At 42.0% G+C, this 20,138-nt stretch overlaps 1 long non-coding RNA gene across 1 annotated transcript; it reads left to right on the top strand.

Annotated features, from left to right (window-relative positions):
* Nucleotides 1-9,212: 9,212 nt before the first annotated feature.
* Nucleotides 9,213-18,756, top strand: LOC143963669 (uncharacterized). The gene is made up of 3 exons (XR_013271017.1): nucleotides 9,213-9,300; nucleotides 16,979-17,035; nucleotides 18,654-18,756. It is a non-coding gene; the product is annotated as an uncharacterized LOC143963669 (long non-coding RNA).
* Nucleotides 18,757-20,138: the final 1,382 nt, after the last annotated feature.

The raw sequence follows: 20,138 nt of genomic DNA on the forward strand, positions 1-20,138 counted from the left end.
GGCACTGTACTCCACCGTGGCCGGTCCGGAGGCTTCACAGGCCTCAAAGATGGTGGCCGGACACAGCAGGCTGACTAGGCCTCAACCAGAAGGGGCCTCAAAACAACCCCCGTGCTCCACAATATGCCACCCGTCCGGTCTGTAGGATGTCTCGGGTGTAAATGGGGAGATTGCAGCGTCTCTGGGTTCATTAGCCAGGAGGATGGCAAAGGATTTTGTATAGGATTCCGGGAGCTCCAGCACCACACGTCCTCCGAGTCTCACATCCGGACACGCCCCCACACACCTCCATCCTTAAAACCATAGATATATAAACAAAGCATTATAAGCCCTGGGACTTTAAAGCGGAGGTTCACACAAAAATGGAACCTCTGCTTTTCGGAAACCCCCCCGCCCTCCGGTGTCACATTTGGCACCTTTCAGGGGGGAGGGGGGTGCAGATACCTGTATAATACAGGTATTTGCACCCACTTCCGGGCATAGACTCCCACAGAAGTCACGCCCCTTCACGCCCCCCCCCCCCCACTGTGTTCCGGGAAACACACAGGTCCCAAAACACAGTGGGGACCAGTTAGTATGCGCAGCATGACTCGCACATGCACAGTAGGGAACCAGGAAATGAAGCCGCAACGCTTTACTTCCTGATTACCTCACCGAAGATGGCGGCGGCAGAAGCCAAGAGCCGAGCGATTGATCGGGGTTCGGCTGCCGACATCGCGGGCACCCTGGACAGGTAAGTGTCCATTTATTAAAAGCAGCTGCAGTATTTGTAGATGCTGGCTTTTGATATTTTTTTTTGAGTGGACACCCGCTTTAAATGAGGTGAACACAGGTGGCCATTAAATATAGAGTAAACATACTTTCTGGATTTATTAAAAATTAGATAAATAGTAATCGTAATACATCAAATGCATATACAGAAATGTCAAGCAGATAGGTAGTCGGGAACATTACAGTGTGATACTAGTAGAGCGCAGCAGATTCCTACAATTGTAACTTGTGAAAATGAATAATATTATTATTATTATAAACGTTTTATATACTGCATCGGCAACAGTTTACGCAGCACTTTACAAAGTATAGGGGGGACAGCACAATTACATTACAGTTCAATACAGAAGGGACTGGAGGGCCCTGCTCGTAGAGTTTACATTCTAAAGGGGGTTGGTACAAAAGGTAATAGATGAGAGGAATGATTTGGGACAGTTATTAGGTGGGTGTGGGATAGGCTTCCCTGAATAAATGAGTTTTCAGGGATCTCCTAAATACGGACAGGTTATGAGCTGATCAGATATACCGGGGCAGGGAGTTCCAGAGGATGGGGAGAGGCTCTGGAGAAGTCCTGAAGGTGATCATGAGAGGAGGTAACAAGGGAGCTAGAGAGCAGGAGGTCCTAGGAGGAGCGGAGGGGATGATCAGGGCGATATCTGCAGATGAGGTTGGTGATGTAGCTGGGAGCGATGTTGTGGATGGCCTTGGGTGTTGTGGTTAGCATTTTGAATTTTATATGGTGGAGTAGGGAAAGCCAGTGAATTGATTTGCAGAGAGGGGAAGCAGTCACAGAAAACTGAAATTAAATGATCTGCATGGAAAAGAATTGCCAGTGTACACTACCCAATAAGGTGGATGATTTAAATGAGCAAGACAGAAGTATAGAGTGTTAAAAGATCTAAAAATTATGGGAAGAAACAATGCTTCTATTGAATCAGACAATATAAAGGATGTGATTGTTGTAGGAACAGGAAAACATCTATTAACATTTTACACTAAAAGTAAAACTTTTCCTCCCCTTCATACAAATTCCAGTATCCCCTGTCTTTAAGGGGGGGGGGGGGGGTACATAATAATAACAAAAATGGAACTTAAATAGGGAGTCAAGCAACACTTTAGAGCACTGTTTCTCAACCAGGGTTCCATGGAATCTTGGATTCCTCCTGAGGTTGTTGGGGGTTTCTTGAGCAGTGAACAAAGGTGAGTTGAAATCTAACCTTCACTGACTACCAATGCAAGGGGTCAACTTAGCACAGTTCCTCAAATGTCCTAATGACACTCTTTACAGTATGGCCAGTGTGAGCACATCTGCAATACCTCTGAGGGTATCTAACCCTCTGTGTAGCAACTGGTAGAGCAACTGAACAGTCGGATAAGCAAGGATTGGTATTGCAGAAAAATTTGTAGGGGTTTGTTACAAAATGATCTGTCCTGGGTGCCAAATACCCTAGGTACTCCACATTAATCATTATTCTATTTAAAACGTTCTTCAAATTATACTCATTTATCATAAGCTCTAGGTATAATCCTTTTCAGAAATGACCAGAGACTTGACTTGACGGGCATGGCAATAAAAGCAGATGTGTCAAAACATAGGAAATGGGAAGTGGTATGAAATTTCTAAACAACAAACTAAAATGTTTCACCATGATTTCCTGGTGTAATTGATGAAGCAATAGATGAAAGTATAATTCCAAAATGTATTGGTGATATCAAATAGAACCCACTTTTTATACACTTCCTAAGGTTTAGAAGGACCAATCCTCTAGGGAGGTCCAAAATATTGAGAACTGGCTACTATACTGTGCAAGTATCATGCAAAGTTTATTGTTTAAAGGTCACATGTAGAGAGACTGTTTTCATATACACCAGATCCTTTTACAACTTTTAAGACAGCTAGAAGGCCTGGATATATACTGTAAATAAAAGCCATGTTCTTGGCCATAAATTTGGAGGTGCTATACACTAGTATTATATATGAAAGGGTGTTTTTGTGGTTAAGTGGTGGGTATTGTGGTGGTCAGAATAGAGCAAATTCATTGTTCATCTGTTGGAGGTAATTCTGAAACATAATACTTAAATTTTTGCAGGTTCCCACTACCCGTAGGTCCTATGCTAATGTGTACCTCAAAGGGGTGAGAAAGTACAATTTTTAGTGATCAGGACTTATCTATGTACCTGTTCCATATTTTATCTTATCATGGGCATAGAGATGTTATTAGAAAATTAGACAAGTAATGACAAATACTGATGGAATTCAATTTTTTTGGATACAGTATAAAATAAAAATCTATAGGTAACTTACCAAAGAGCAAAATAAATAAATAAGTCCATAGACAAATTAACATATATAAGCAGAGAGAAGATTGGTCTGAAAAAAACACCTCATGGATTAGAATTGCTACTATATAAATGGATGCCGATATCAGACTAATTCTGACATCTTTCAAGAAATCAGTATTGGGACACTAAATTTTCTGTGGTCTCCAAATGGTGGCCTGGGGGCCAGATGTGGCCCTTTGCTCGTCTTTATCTGGCTTTTGGAGCACTCTTTCTTCCACTTATACTATTATTATTATTATTGTACAGGATTTCTATAGCGCCAAAAGTTTGCACAGCGCTTTACAATATAAAGGGTGATAATACAGCAACAATACAATTCAATACAAGCGGGTTAGGAGGGCCCTGCTCCTGTGAGCTTACAAACTAATAGGGAGGGGCTGATGGAAAAAAGTTAATAACTGTGAAGGATGAACTGATGAGAGAAATAGGAGATTTGTTTATTAGCTGAAGGCAGAATAGGCTTCCCTGAAGAGATGGGCCCTCAGGTATCGCTTGGACAGAGTAGGAGATAGCCAGACAGATTGGGGTAGTGAGTTTGAGAGGATGGGAGAGGCCCAGGAGAAGTCCTGCAGATGAATGGGAGGAGAAGACAAAGGAGACAAAGGAGCTAGAAAGCAGGAGGTCTTGGGAGGAGTGGAAAGGACAGTTTGAGTGATATTTGAAGATAAGATTGGTGCTGTAGCTTGGGGCAGAGTTGTAAATGGCTTTATATGTTATTGTTAGTGTTTTGAATATATACATTGGGCAATGGGAAGCCAGTGGAAGGATTGGCAGAGAGAGGTGGTGGACATGAATGCTTGGTAAGGTGGATGAGTCTGGCAGCAGCAGAGAGGAGGAGGTGAGCCTGTGAGGAGGGAGTTACAATAGTCAAGGTGAGAGATAATGAAGGAGTGAATAAGTTGCTTAATGGTTTCAATAGTTAAAAATAGGCATATTTTGGAGGTGTTACAGAGGTGAAGTCTGCAAGATTTGGACAGCGATTGGATTTGGGGCTGAAAGGACAGCTCAGAGTCCAGCATTATCCCTTATTTTTTATTTTCCTTGCACATGATTGGATATTCTTTGTAAAGTGAAGCTTTATCTCATTTACTAAGCTCTGGAGCAACTGCACCAATCCTGTATCCTGGCCTAGGCTAACAAGGCCCAGTGCAGCACTTTGCAGGGGGGCAGCATGGAAAGAATCCCTGTCGGCTTGCGCAGTTAGTATAGCACCAGTCTTAAGGGGCGGACTCTTCTTAGTCCTCTCCATAAAATTATCAGAAATTTGTGCTTAAAGTAGAACTATGGGCAACACTTTTTTTTTTTTTTTTCGATTTGGAAAGCGTAAGGGAGATTTATACACCCCATCAGTTTATTTTTTACCATCCCTGTCCCATTGCAGAGATTTCCCTTCACTTCTTGCCCCATAGTCAAACAGGAAGTGAGAGGAAATCTATGCAAATTAAGGGAAACCATTGCCCCCCCCAGGGTGAGTCATATTTAAATTAGGGGGTGCACAAGTTTAGTGAGGCCTAGGGCAGCACAAAACCTAAATACACTACTGGACTGCACCGTCTATTTGCCAGTGGAGTTGCGTCCATTAAGGGCGCACGGGCACTGACCCCTCTCTCCAGCCACCCCCTCTATGAGTAGTGGATATCCATGGCCCCCGCTCCAGCCCTTTTTCGGATAGTGGACGCCTGAATTACAGTGGCGGAGGTGTATTTTTAAGCACCTTATTAGAGCCATAGGCTCTAATATGCTTAGAAAAATGTGAACTCGGAGCGCAAAGCGTTACGCTCGGAGCCCACCCAGGTATGTTAGAAAAGCAAATTAATATTTGCTTTTTTAACACTGCACCGCCTCTCCGCCAATCAGGAAGTACGGGTCTGTTACCCGATACCCGATTGGCTGAAAGGAAGAGGGGACGCATGGAGGACACAGCTCACCGCTGCAAGATCCCACAGCTTGCCGCAGTCCCCAGCTGCCTGACCCACCCCTGAGATAGGGTAAGTGCCAGGCAGACGGCGAGCGGACGGGGGGGGGGTCACAGTGGCTTCATTTGATGGAACAGTGGCTGCGTTTGATGGGCACAGTGGCTGCATTTGATGGCACAGCGACTGCCCTGCATATCCCGCAGCCTGGCCAAGCTGGCCAAGACTCTTCTGTGAGGGAGAAAGTGCCTGTCAGTTTTTTGAGGGGGATACTTCCCCCTTCCCTTTTTTTCTCCTCATACAGGCACACGGGACTGCTCACTCTGCATCCACCCCTATGTCCCTATTGGCAGGAGGAGGAGAGCCAATGACAGGAGCAATTACAGAAGCAAATCAGAAGGACTTTAACAAGCAGCAGCTGCAAAGGATACTGGGATATGTAGGCCCCCATAGCTTTCTATGGAGACAGAACTTCAAATAGCCAGCCTGCTTTGAACTAGAGACTACATCTTGCTGATCTGAGGAGATGGATCAGACTCCATGAGCAGTGGAAGAGATTAGACCAAGGGGAGGTCCCTAGAAGAGCCTGCCTGTTCCAGGACAAATGTTTGGGCCTTGACCGCAGGATTGAGTGAGAGGACTTTTGCCCATTTGCAGGAAACAAGGACACTGCACGCAGAGTTAATGGACACTGTAAACAGACATCATTGCTGTTATTTATCTTGCTGACATTTGTAGTGCCATAGGGCTAAGGGATAAGGTCATCCATTCACAGAGATACTGTATACAAACACCATTGTTCTTTCACCTTGCTGAGAAAGATCCTGCCTTCTTTACTTGATAATCCATGCCAGGTGCGTTGTTTGGCCCTGCTTCTCAGGAGTCTATGTGCACTGACGAGAGTGGCTAGCTGAAGATACAAAGCCTCATCTTTCTTCAAAAGGACTGAGGCTACTAGTGCCATATGGGCCACACACACATATTCAGAGCTCTGTATTATCTGGGAAGTTAAGCCATTAAATATTGGTTTGAGTACAGTGTTTTAAGTTGGGCCTGTGATGTCAGGGGACAGAAGAGAGAGCCCTGACATAAAGAGGGCCATTCCTCGGCTCTCCTCCTGCCTGGACTCATAGAGCCGACCTGAGTAAAGGTAACCAATCTGGCACAAACTGCCATATTGTGACTTATTGTTATTAAAGTGTTTGTCTCTGCTCTTGGGGTTATTCACCACCAATCCCCACATTGGCTCACAATCACCCAGCAAATTAAATTCAAAATGCTAACAACAACATACAAAGCCATTCATAACTCTGCCCCCAGCTACATCACCAATCTTGTCTCTAAAAATCACCCAAATCATCCTCTCCACTCTTCTCAATACCTCCTATGCCGCATACACACGATCGGACTGCACACAACCAGACTTTTCCGGCAGACTAGGTATATATATGGTGGGAGTCCGCCGGACTTTTGAAATGAACGGACTTGCCCACACACGGAGTAAAGTCCATTCATTTTGAACGTGGCTCCAGGTAGATGGGATTAGCACAGAAACTGAATGTCCATCGGCGAGATTGACACCTCGCTAGCCCGTCATCTGGTATGGATTTAAAGGGGAAGCCCTATACCAAAAAAACAGCGTGGGGGGTCCCCCCAAAGTCCATAGCAGACCCTTATCCGAGCACGTAGCCTGGCCGGTATGCAAAGGAGGTGGGGAAGAGCGAGCGCCCCCACCTCCTGAGCCGTACCAGGCCACGTGCCCTCAACATGGGGGGTGCTTTGGTGGCCCCCCACCCCAAAGCACCTTGTCCCCATGTTGATGAAGACAAGGGCCTCTTCCCGACAACCCTGGCCATTGGTTGTCGGCGTCTGCGGGCGGGGGGCTTATTAGAATCCGGGAGCCCCCTTTAATAAAGGGGCCCCCAGATTCCGGCCCCCCACCCTATGTGAATGAGTATGGGGTACCATGTATCCCTACCCATTCACCTGAGGAAAAAAGTGTACATAAAAAAACAACACATGTCTTTAAAATACTTTATTAGACAGCTCCGGGGGTCTTCTCTTCTTCCGTCTTTTGGGGTCTTCTCGCCAGACTCCCCCGCTATCTTCTGCTAGCTCTTTTACTAGCGGAGGAGCCCGGCTTTCTCCTTTGTCGCCGCCGCCATCCGGGGGTCTTCTTCTGACTTCGGGGGTCTTGTCCCGCTCTTTGGGGGTCTTGTCCCGCTCTTCGGTTCTTCTTGCCGGGCCTTCGCTTTCTTCTTCCAGCTCTTTTACTAGAGTTGGCCCGGTCTTCTATCGCTGTTGCCGTCGTCGCCTTCTGCTTCTTCTCCTTCTCTTCTTCTTCCAATGTTGACACAATGCTCTCTCCGGCTGTAATGCTGGGGACACGTTGTGCAGCGACTTATATAGGGACAAGGGGCGGGATCACCGGGTGATGTCACATGGTGCCCCCGTCCCTTATGATGTCACCGTCCCGGAGGAGCCCGCTCATGGGCGGATTGTCTGGCGGACTCTGGTCCGCCGGATAATCCGATCATGTGTACGCAGCACTGCTCTCAAGTGCTCTCATCTTCTCCTCCCATGCTCATCTCCAGGATTTCTCCAGAGCCTTTCCCATCCTCTGGAACTCGCTATCTCAACCTGTCCGGCTATCTCCTACTCTTGCTACCTTCAGGCGATCCCTGAAAACTCATCTCTTCAGGGAAGCCTATCGTGTCTCCAAATAATCTTTTACCACTTTCATCAGCTCATTTCCCCTAGTTATTTGTACCACCTGCCCCACCCTATTAGATTGTAAGCTCTTCTGAGCAGGACCCTCTTAATCCTCTTGTATTTTATTGTATTATAAATGTATTGTCTCCCTTTTATACGGTAAAGTGCTGTGTAAACTGTTAGCGCTATATAAATCCTGTATAATAATAATATTATGATAATAATTCTCAGATTTTGAATCCCCTGAAAGCAGCCTGAATATAGTACTGAGATATATTGTGCTCTTAGTCTCAGTTATTGCTCTCCAGTTGCATTACTTGAGTATATATTGTTACTGTTTGTTACTCTTTTCCACAAAAATATTGCAGTAAAGACAATTTCTGTGTTTTATCATAACGTGTGTGTTTCTCATTGGTCCTTGCACTTACACTATTGCCAGGTGTGCCAAATATTGAGGTTGAGAGGCAGAGTACGCAACAAACATACTTAAGCGGCTCCTGTGGGGGTAGCGCTACACATAATAATGCTGTGAAGAAAAACATCTTTTTTATTCTCTCATGGTTGTGGAAATACCTCTCCCATATAATGCATATCTATTTTACATGACTCTATAGAAAATGTTTATTTTTTTATTTTTAAGGTAAATACACATACAAATAATGAGATACTGAATAGGAACATTCCATATTATCAATTTGCAGTCAGAAGGTGAAAATCCTAAAGTAAATTCTCAGCATTTTTAAAAATGATTTACTGCTAGACTTTGAATAGTCTAAATAGTCTTAACTTAAATGACAGGAGATTAAATTGCACAAACGCGTAAATGATTCCCATCTCCCCTCCTATCACATTTAGAAACAAATACAAACTAGTTCCATTAATAAATGTTACATTTTAAATATGTTCCCTGTTAGCCCTTGTACACACGGTCGGTCATTCCAACAACAAAATCCGTCGGATTTTGTCCGACGGATTTTGTCCGAAACTTGTGTTGCATACACACGGTGACAAAGTTGTTGGAAAATTCGATCGTTCAGAACGTGATTACGTTATTTCGTTACGACGGGACTACACTCAGGCTAGTAGCCAATAACTTTGGTCTAGGAATTTGATCTGAGCATGCGTGGCACTTTGTCCGATTGGAATTCTCTACAAACGATAGGACAAAGTCCCATTGGACCATGTTGTCGGAAAATTTTTATAGCTCAGCTCTAAAACTTTGTTGGTCGTATATTCCGACAGAAGCGGTCAGATGGAGCCCACACACGGTCGGATTATCCGACAACATGGTCCGATCGGACATTTTCGGTCGGAATGTCCGACCGTGTGTACAAGGGCTTAGGAATTATGAAGCTGCAATGAGTGAAATTATTAATAACCAACATATCATTTACAATATTATTGCAACAGACTTCCCTATTCTTCATGGTCAGAACAAATTGGGGATGTGGTATAATCTGAGCACAGACATGTAGAACATCTGTCTTAGAGAACACATAGCAGGAACAGTTCTGCACACGGCAAAGAAAAGAGAACATGGCAGATGCAATTTGGACCTCAGGTATTTAATGCATGTTAGATTACTCTTAAAAGGTAACATTTTTAAAGAGAACCAGTCACAGTTGGGCTTATTAAGGAATTGTTTAGTCTTAAACTCTATGTATAGCCATTTTGGTTGCTTTGAATAGAGGAGGGAAGGGTTAAATGTAGTCAACTAATTTCTTTCTGCTTGTCCCATTGGGAAGATTTCGTATGTCTTATGCCGCGTACACACGGTCTGAGAATCCGTCGGAATGCGTCTTATCGGACCGTGTTGTCAGATAATCCGACTGTGTGTGGTATGCATCAGACTGATTCCGTCCGAATCTCCGTCGGACCCAATTTTCCAACATGTTGGAAATATTTCCCGACCAACTGGGCCGGTCAGACGTAATCCGATCATGTGTAGAGAATTTTGATCGGACCAAGTGCCACGCATGCTCAGATCAAATTCCTTCATCAAAGCTATTGGCTACTAGCCTGAATCTAGTCCCATAGTAACGAAATTACGTCATCACGTTCTGAAAGATCAGATTTTTTAACAACTTAGTCCGACCGTGTGTATGCAACAGTTTCGGACACAATCCGTCAGACTAAATCTGACGGACAAAATCCGACGGATTTGGTTGTGGAAATCTCCGACCGTGTGTACAAGGGCTTAGAATGATTCTAATGATTCTTGGAGTTTAGAAATAAAAGACCCAAACGCCTCGCAGCTTCCTTCTATCATAGGGAAGAGAAAGTTTGCAACACGTGGTACCCATGGTCAATCCTTTTCTATCCTACCTCTTACCAGGAGCTGATCGAAAAGTAAGGCTCCAACTACAGCGCTCTATTATGGCCGATATTTATTTTATTGAGACAATTATTCCATGCTGGACTGGGTTGCCTGCCCTACTGAAGTATCCCCTCCCCTTACTCATATCTTCTGCTCCCCATGCAGCCCCCCCCCCCCCTTTTTTCCCTCCTGTTCTTTTTGTTAGTGCCCATATTAATTAGTTAAAATATTTGGTCAAAAGGTTTTGGACACAGGTCTCTGGCAGGCAACTTATAAAGGACTTGTACTCTTGGCTAAAGCAGTCTCAGTTATGTTGTTTGGGAAGTTTTCATGGATTTAGAATGCTAACACTGTAGGTCCTCTTGAGCTTTATACGAGTTGCTATATTATTGAGTGTACTGTAATTCCTCAGCTGCATCTGAACTGCCTTATCCATGTTATGGTATCTCTATACACCGTCTGAAAAATCTATGCCTTTTGCTAAAAAGATAATTAAATTAAAATACATAAAAGGCCCTCCCAAGAGGTCTGATAATTGTTACCCTGTACAAGGCAGAAGGAGAAACTTATGACGCTTGATGGGTAAGAAAGTGTATAAAGCCATGGTGTCCAACCTGTGGCTCACGTGGCCCATGGGGCCCCTTGGTATATGATGTGCGACCCTCAGATCTCAGCAGTTTATAGTGAGAACATTGATTAGGGTAGTAGCATTGATCTCTAATAGCCTTATATAACATGTTCCCCAGCAAAAAATTTAACATGTCCAAACTCACTGTCCCTCATTTCCTCTATTGGGTCTGCAGTTTTTGACAGTCCTCTCAAGCATTACACATATTACACTCACCGGCCACTTTATTAGGTATACCTTGCTAAGTGATGGAAATATTTCTCAGAGATTTTGGTCCATATTGACAAGATAGCATCACGCAGTTGCTGCACATATGTAGGCTGCACATCCATGATGCGAATCACCTGTTCCACCACATCCCAAAGGTGCTCTATTGGATGAGATCTGATGACTGTGGAGGCCATTGGAGTACAGTGACCTCATTGTCATGTTCAAGAAACCAGTGGTGAGATGATCCGTGCTTTGTGACATGGTGCATTATCCTGTTGGAAGTAGCCATCAGAAGATGGGTACACTGTAGTCATAAAGGGATGGGCAAGGTCAGCAATAATATTCAGGTAGGCTGTGGCATTTAAACGATGCTCAATTGGTACTAAGGTGCCCAAAGTGTGCCAAAAAAATACCCCCCACATCATTACACCACCAGCCTGAACTGTTGATACAAGGCAGGATGGATCCATGTTTTCATGTTGTTTATACCAAATTCTGACCCTATCATCTGAATGTTGCAGCTGAAATCGAGACTCATCAGACCAGGCAATGTTTTTCCAATCTTCTATTGTCCAATTTTGGTGAGCCTGTGCGAATTGTAGCCTCAGTTTCCTTTTCTTAGCAGACAGGAGTGGCACCCGTTGTGGTCTTCTGATGCTACAGCCCATCTGCTTCAAGGTTCGATGTGTTGGGCATTCAGAGATGGTATACTGCATAGCTTGGTTGTAACGACTGGTTATTTGAGTTACTGTTGCCTTTCTATCATCTCAAACCAGTCTGGCCATTCTCCTCCAACCTCTGGCATCAACAAGGCATTTTGTCCAAACAACTGCTGCTCACTGGATATTTTCTCTTTTTCAAACCATTCTCTGTAAACAATTAGAGATGGTTGTGCATAAAAATCCCACTAGATCATCAGTTTTTGAAATAATCAGACTAGCCCGTCTGGCACCAACAACAACCATGCCACATTCAAAGTCACTTAAATCCCCTTTCACCCCCCTTCTGATGCTTGGTTTGAACATCAGCAAGTCGTCTTCAGCACGTCTAGATGTCTAAATGTATTGAGTCGCTGCCATACGATTGTCTGATTAGTAATTTGTGTTATCAACCAGTTGAACAGGTGTACCTAATAAAGTGGCCAGTGAGTGTATGTGCAGCCCTTTGGTGATGTCAGGGGCCGCGTTTGTGGCCCTTGAACTTGAAAAACCTGCAACATGGACATAGACAGAGGGATTCTATACTTCCATTAAAAAAAAAAAAAAGAAAAATTCAGCCTGTGTTACTTTTGGAGATTTCTCCTCACTTCCTGTCTGGTGAAACCATTGCCAACTGGACACCAAGTAAGGGGAAGTCTCGCCTGGAGACTCCTGGAAAGCAATAAAACTAGACAGAGGTTCTAATTCTACCTCTAAACATTTTGGTTGGAACTACCCACCCTCCCTTTGGGTATTTTCAACACTTGTCAAAAGGTGCATTTTTTATGTTTTAAAACTTAAAGAATGTTGAAGCGACAACATATTTGTGTGCACACACAGTCAAAGCTTACATTGTTTAAATTGTAAAATAAATAAGATGTGCCGTTTTTGACTGGGGTGTTATCCTAAAAATAATTAGGTAACAGATGCAACAATGTGCAACAAGCAAAATCAAACAATAGTGAATGTTCAAAGTGTTACTGGATAAGTGAAACTCTTGCTGCCTAGAATGGTGTATCAAGTGAATTACATCAAAAATATGTTTTGGGGTAAATAGCTACGATCTGTTCACAAAAAATGACAAATAATAAATGGTGCAAAAAGTTCATAAATAGTCCAGTGCTCCACAATTCAATTTGTTTAGTGAAAAGATGATACTCCAACTTTTTCCACATGCAAATACAACAAACTGTTTGTGGTGCAGCTGAAATAATCCACAATGGAAAATGTGTCACCGCGGTGCTCTATATGTGAAAATTGGCCACTTACCGAATCAAATGATCCCACCAAGAGATCATATGCGTGTGAATGGAAGTGCCTCTGAAGACAAGTGGTCAGCCAGCTCCAGGGAACCTATCCAGGGTTATGGTGCTCCTTAATTTCGTTAATCACAGCATGTGGTTATAAAAGATAATGGAAAACGCTCATAGTGCATTAATGTGTAAAAAAATGGTTTATTAAATAAAAATTGCACTTACATCAGGGACAATGAATTTGAGCGATATGAGATAAAATATTACAAAGCCGTCTGCAATGCGGTCTGTGCTAGGTGACATCACTTTGCTAACTCCAATCCAATGCATTTTCTCTCAGAAGGCACTAACTTTGTTTAAAGTGTACCCATCCCCAGAGTAATTTATGTTTTACATTATTTTCTTCCCATCATTTTCATAAAATCAACAGTGCAAACACATCTCTACAAGAACCTTAAAGCGTATCTAAACCAAAAAACAAAGATTTTATATATTGGCTTTCTTTAAGCTTTTTTCCCCTGGTGAATCAGTAAGTCTGTTATTATTTCAACTTCTTTTAACAGACCAAGCTGTGCAGCAAAAGAGGCAGTTAGAGGGCTGAGATAAACTATTTATCACTGACAGGAGTGTTTACAATAGACAGTTTTTTTTTATAAAAAAATCTCAAAAGCCAAAAAAAGAAAAAAAATTATCTGAAGTTAGACTTTAATTTGTTAGTAATTATGTTGCTGTTTATAAGGTGGCTACATTGTTCCTCCATACATTGAGTGGGGGATAACCATCCTAAAACAGGAAGTGTGTTAGCTAGCATTTTATGCTATATATTTTTTTACACGTACCATTTCCATACGTTTTCAGGGTGGTTACATGAGACTGCAGAGACCGCTTCCTCTTCGCCGCTTCTCCAGACAGTGTAGTCCCCAATGATGCAAAAAAAAAGTGTTGAGGTCAGCATTGCTAATTGAACCAGTACACTATGTGTGCTTCAGAGGGTGGGCCCATCAGGTGCACCTCAAAAAATTAGAATATCATCAGAAAGTTAATTTATTTCAGTAATTCAATTAAAAAAGTAAAACTCACATATTCTAAAGATTCATTACACACAGAGTGACATATTTCAAGCATGTCTTTACTTTCATTTTGATGATTATGGCTCACAGCTAGTGAAAACCCAACATTCAGTATCTCAGAAATTTTGAATATTACATAAGACCAATTAAAAAAATTGATTTTTAATACAGAAATATATGTCCACGTACAGTATAGTATGCACTCAATACTTGGTTGGGGATCCTTTTGCGTGAATTACTGCATCAATGTGGTGTGACATGGAGGTGATCAGCCTGTGGCACTAATGAGGTGTTTTGGAAGGCCAGGTTTCTTTGATAGCGGCTTTCAGCTCATCTGCATTTTTGAGTCTGGTGTCTTATCTTCCTCTTGACAATACCCCTCAGAGTCTCCATGGGGTTTAGGTCAGGTGAGTTTGCTGACCAATCAAGCACAGTGATACCATGCTCATTAAACCAGGTATTGGTACTTTTGATCAGGTGCCAAGTCCTGCTGGAAAATGAAATCAGGTCAGATAAAACACAGTTGACCAACACCAGCAGATGACATGGCTCCCCAAATCATCACTGACTGTGAAAACTTTACACTGGGCCTCATGCAACTTGGATTCTGTTCCTCTCCACTCTTCCTCCAAACTCTGGGTCCTAGATTTCCAAATAAAATGCAGAATTTACTTTCATCCAAAAAGAGACTTTGGACCACTGAGCAACAGTCCAGTCCCTTTTCTCCTTTCTCCAGGTAAGACGCTTCTGACATTGGCTCTGGTTAAGGAGTGGCTTGATGCAAGAAATGCGACAGTTGTAGCCCATGTCCTGGATACATCTATACATGATGGCTCTTCAAGCACTGACACCAGCCGTAGTCCACTCCCTGTGAATCTCCCCCAAATTTTTGAATGGCCTTTGCTTCACAATCCTGTCAAGGCTGCGTTTATCCTTGTTGCTTGTGCACCTTTTTCTAAACCACTTTTTCCTTCCACTCAACTGTCCATTAATATGCTGGGATACAGCACTCTGTGAACAGTCAGCTTCTTTAGCAATGACCTTTTGTGAGTTACCCACCTTGTGGAGGGTGTCAATGACTGTCTTCTGGACAAATGTCAAGTCAGCAGTCTTCCGAATGATTGTGTAACCTGCTGAACCAGAGACCATTTAAAGTCTCAGGAAACCTTTATAGGTGTTTTGAGTTAATTAGCTGATTAGAGTGTGACACCACTAGTCTACAATATTGAACTTTTTCACAATATTCAAATTTTCAGAGATACTGAATTTTGGGTTTTCACTAGCTGTAAGCCATAATCATCAAAATTAAAAGAAAGACATGTTTGAAATATATCACTCTGTGTGTAATGAATCTAAATAATATATGAGAGGGTTTGGGAATGTAAAAAGACATTCAATACATTAAAAAACATGACATAGCAAAATGAGTACATACATGGAAAACAAGCATATACATCACATATTAACCAGATATTCATCAAAACAATCATAGCAACTTAGAGAGGACATATTACGGTATATACAGTTGTCCATCAAAAAGAATCGCTTGAAAAGCAACATGGTGGGGTAACTTGGAAGTGGATGAAATAAAACCATCTAAAAAGAAAAGAAAGCATCATAATTGGCCAGACGCACATTTTGTGGTTTCCTACCACATCGGGGGCGAGTGCACCAATGCTTTCAAAAAAGCATAAATAAAACAATAAGGTCCAATGTTACACACAAGGGAGACTATACAGTATGTTTATGTTCACATGGTCTAAACTTAATTGACATGTAAGTACTTAGAGGGATGATTTCATTTATCCTCTCCTTTACATATATAGCCTCCCTTGTGTTTGGGTTTAACATTGGACCATATCATTTTATTTGTGCTTTTTTACAAACATTGGTGCACTCGCCCCTGATGATGTGGTAGGAAACCACGAAACGTGCGTTGAGCCAATTATGATGCACCGTTTTCTTTTTATATGGTTTTATTTCATTCACTCCCAAGTTACCCAGCCATGTTCATTTTCAAGCGATTCTTTACGATAGACAGCTGTCTTATACCTCAGTTTGTCATTTCTAAGTTGCTATGATTGTTTTCATGAATATCTGGTTAATAATATGTGGTTGATATGCTTGTTTACCATGCATGTACTCATTTTGCTATGTAATGTTTTTTAATGCATTGAATAAAACATGTCTTCTTACATTGACTCATCTTTTAGCCCCTGTACACACGGTCGGAGATTCCGACAACCAAATCCGTCGGACTTTGTCCGTCAGATTTAGTCTGACGGATTGTGTCCGAAACTGTTGCATACACACGGTCGGACTAAGTTGTCGAAAAATCCAATCTTTCAGAACGTGATGACGTAATTTCGTTACGATGGGACTACATTCAGGCTAGTAGCCATTAGCTTTGATGTAGGAATTTGATCTGAGCATGCGTGGCACTTGGTCCGATCAAAATTCGCTACACATGATCGGAGTATGTCCAATCGAACCAGTTGGTCTGGAAATATTTCCAACATGTTGGAAAATTGGGTCCGACGGATATTCGGACGGAATCAGTCCGATGCATACCACACACAGTCGGATTATCCGACGACATGGTCCGATAGGACACATTCCGACGGATTCTCCGACTGTGTGTACAAGGCTTTAGCCATGCTAGACCTACCTCATTTAAAGTCCCAAACCCTCTTTCTTGCATATAGATTTAGGGATGGAGATATGTGATCTCACACACCTCATTTAAAGTCTCAAACCCCTCTTTTGTTTTTATATAATATATGAGTTTTACTTTTTGAATTGAATTACTGAAATAAATTAACTTTTTTATGATATTCAAATTTTTAAGATGCGCCTGTATATCCTGTCTTATGAGTGAGTGGTTGTCAATTAACCCAGAAGACTGAGGACATCTTGTGAGGAAAAAAGATTACTGCAAGAAACATATATATATTTTTTATTTTTATTTTTTTACAGCTGCTGTGGGAAACTTTACAAAATAGCCCAGGCTGAGCTTTAATGTTTGGACTATATTTTCTTTTCTTTTTTCTTTTTTTTTTTTAGGACATCGCGCAGAGAGTGAAAATACTTGGAGGATGGCCCACCTAGAAAACGCCAAGGGTAAAAACACATTTCCTTAGACTTTGCCCTTACCCCCAAAAGCAGATGTAGAAAAATGTAAAATAATGCATTTGGCTGGCAAAAATATGAATGCAATCTATACACTGGGGGAGAACCTCTGGGGGAATCTAGGATGGAAAAGGACCTGGGGGTCCCAGTAGATGATAGGCCCAGCAATGGCATGCAATGCCAAGCTGCTGCTAACAAAGCAAACAGAATATTGGCATGCATTAAAAAGGGGATCAATTCCAGAGATAAAACGATAATTCTCCCGCTCTACAAGACTCTGGTCCAGCCGCAGCTGGAATATGCTGTCCAGTTCTGGGCACCAGTCCACAGGAAGGATGTACTGGAAATGGAGCGAGTACAAAGAAGGGCAACAAAGCTAATAAAGGGACTGGAGGATATTAGTTATGAGAAAAGGTTGTGAGCACTGAACTTATTCTCTCTGGAGAAGAGACGCTTGAGAGGGGATATGATTTCAAATTACAAATACCATACTGGTGACCCCGCAATAGGGATACAGCTTTTTTGTGGAAGTGTTTAACAAGACACATGGCCACTCATTAAAATTAGACGAAAAGAGGTTCAACCTTAACCACTTGCCGACCGCCGCACGACGATATACGTCGGCAGAATGGCACGGGCAGGCATATGGGCGTATATATAAGTCCCTGCCTGCCCGCGGGTGGGGGGCAGGCAGGGAACTTGTCTTTTTCCATTTATATCGCAAAAAATAAAAATCGCAGAGGCAATCAAATACCATCAAAAGAAAGCTCTATTTGTGGGAAGAAAAGGACGCAAATTTTGTTTGGGTACAACATTGCATGACCGCGCAATTACCAGTTAAAGCAGCGCAGTGCCAAATTGTAAAAAGACCTCTGGTCATTTACCAGCAAAATGGTCCGGTCTGAAAGTGGTTAAACTACGTAGAGGGTTCTTTACTGTAAGAGCGGCAAGGATGGGAAATTCCCTTCCACAGGAGGTGGTCTCAGCGGGGGGCATTGGTAGTTTCAAGAAACTATTAGATAAGCACATACAGGGATATACAAGGTAATACTGACGTATAATCACACATATAGGTTGGACTTGATGGACTTGTGTCTTTTTTCAACCTCTCCTACTATGTAACTATGTAAAAGAGCTAGCAGTATTCAGGCATATTTTATTCTAGGCAAACATATGTAATTAATAGCATACCAAAGACTCAGGAAACATGTTATTCTTATACATAAAAGGTATAAAAATCATAATAATAGATATAAGTAGAATTATGTTAAAAAGGGACATTTTTGTGTAAAGTTGAAATGTTTGTGTAAATGAATTCATGCATCTGCATGTGATGTGAAATCCAAATTCGCAGTGTCTGTGTTCAGATCCATGCACCTGCTACTGCTTTCATATCAAGCCTTGGCTTGCGATTGTGTCCGTGCAACAACTGTGTGTGCATACACTTCTATGGTCTGCACACAGCTCCGAGGTGGATGCACACACATCTGCCAGTGACTCTGCATGGAGACCAGGCTTACTGTATGTGCCCATCTGAATGAGCCCTTCGAGCGCTTGATACCTTTCATAGTTTGAATCTATTTTACTGGTATATACATTTTCATTATAGCTGACAGAAGTAGAAGAGACCGAGTGATTTTTATCCTGGTGGGTCTTCTTTTTCTGAAGTTCTGTGTTTTGTTGGCCTTCATAAGCCTCCTGTTTGCTTTATGTAAGTATCAAAATTACTGTTTTACACACTTTTACATTTTCTTTTTTTTTTGTAGATATATAATTATTAGATTTAATATCTTAAATGAAAATATAGAAAACAAATGTTAATTTTTTTGCCAGTTGGGGTATATACAGCAGTGGGAAAATGAAGGGCAAGTTTGACTGGAAGGGATTCCACTCCTCCTTAAAGGCATAGGGACACAATGAAAGCCCAGCAATGTCAGCTGAAGGCATCCAATGTATCTCCATGCCAAATACAGTGAACAAGATATACGAAAGAGAAGGCAAACACCCTAATTTATAACTAACCTTTACAGTAAGGTGCACATGGATGGTCAATGCAAATCACAGACAGACAACAATTTCCCAGCACATATTTGGACAAAAAAACACCTAATTGAACGTGTCTTGCAATTCATATTAAAATCATAGGGTTTAGGTGTGCACATGTGCAAATATATGTGTAAGCCACAGTGCCTACACCAAGGCTCCCCTGTATACTTCGGTCCTAGCTCTGCTATGGCTCTTAAAGGAGCCGGCGTACAGCTACGGCGATTCGCGGGAACGTGCCGACCTGCTGCAATATAATGATGACGGCTGGTTGGCAAGTGGTTAAGCATCATTAAAATCATTGCTCCCGTAAAAGCGATCTTTTAAAAAAAAAAAGGTTTGCATTGATACATGTCCCCCAGGGCAGTAGCCAGGCCCTCATACCCTTTTTATGGCCAATAACGTGCATATATGCCTTCACAGTGGGGTTTTTGATTTTACAAGTTCGGGTCCCATAGATTTGAACCCTTTCTTACCTAAGCTTATTTCTGACATTTGTTGCTTACAAGTTAAAATCCATATTTTTTGCTAGAAATTTACTTAGAACCTCCAAACATTATATATATATTAGATTGTAAGCTCTTCTGAGCAGGACCCTCTTAATCCTCTTGTATTTTATTGTATTATAAATGTATTGTCTCCCTTTTATACGGTAAAGTGCTGTGTAAACTGTTAGCGCTATATAAATCCTGTATAATAATAATATTATGATAATAATTCTCAGATTTTGAATCCCCTGAAAGCAGCCTGAATATAGTACTGAGATATATTGTGCTCTTAGTCTCAGTTATTGCTCTCCAGTTGCATTACTTGAGTATATATTGTTACTGTTTGTTACTCTTTTCCACAAAAATATTGCAGTAAAGACAATTTCTGTGTTTTATCATAACGTGTGTGTTTCTCATTGGTCCTTGCACTTACACTATTGCCAGGTGTGCCAAATATTGAGGTTGAGAGGCAGAGTACGCAACAAACATACTTAAGCGGCTCCTGTGGGGGTAGCGCTACACATAATAATGCTGTGAAGAAAAACATCTTTTTTATTCTCTCA

The sequence above is a fragment of the Lithobates pipiens genome, unplaced genomic scaffold, assembly GCF_037356315.1.
Source record: "Lithobates pipiens isolate NorthernLeopardFrog02 unplaced genomic scaffold, aLitPip1_a1.2 Scaffold_8, whole genome shotgun sequence".
Classification (NCBI taxonomy): Eukaryota; Metazoa; Chordata; class Amphibia; order Anura; family Ranidae; genus Lithobates; species Lithobates pipiens.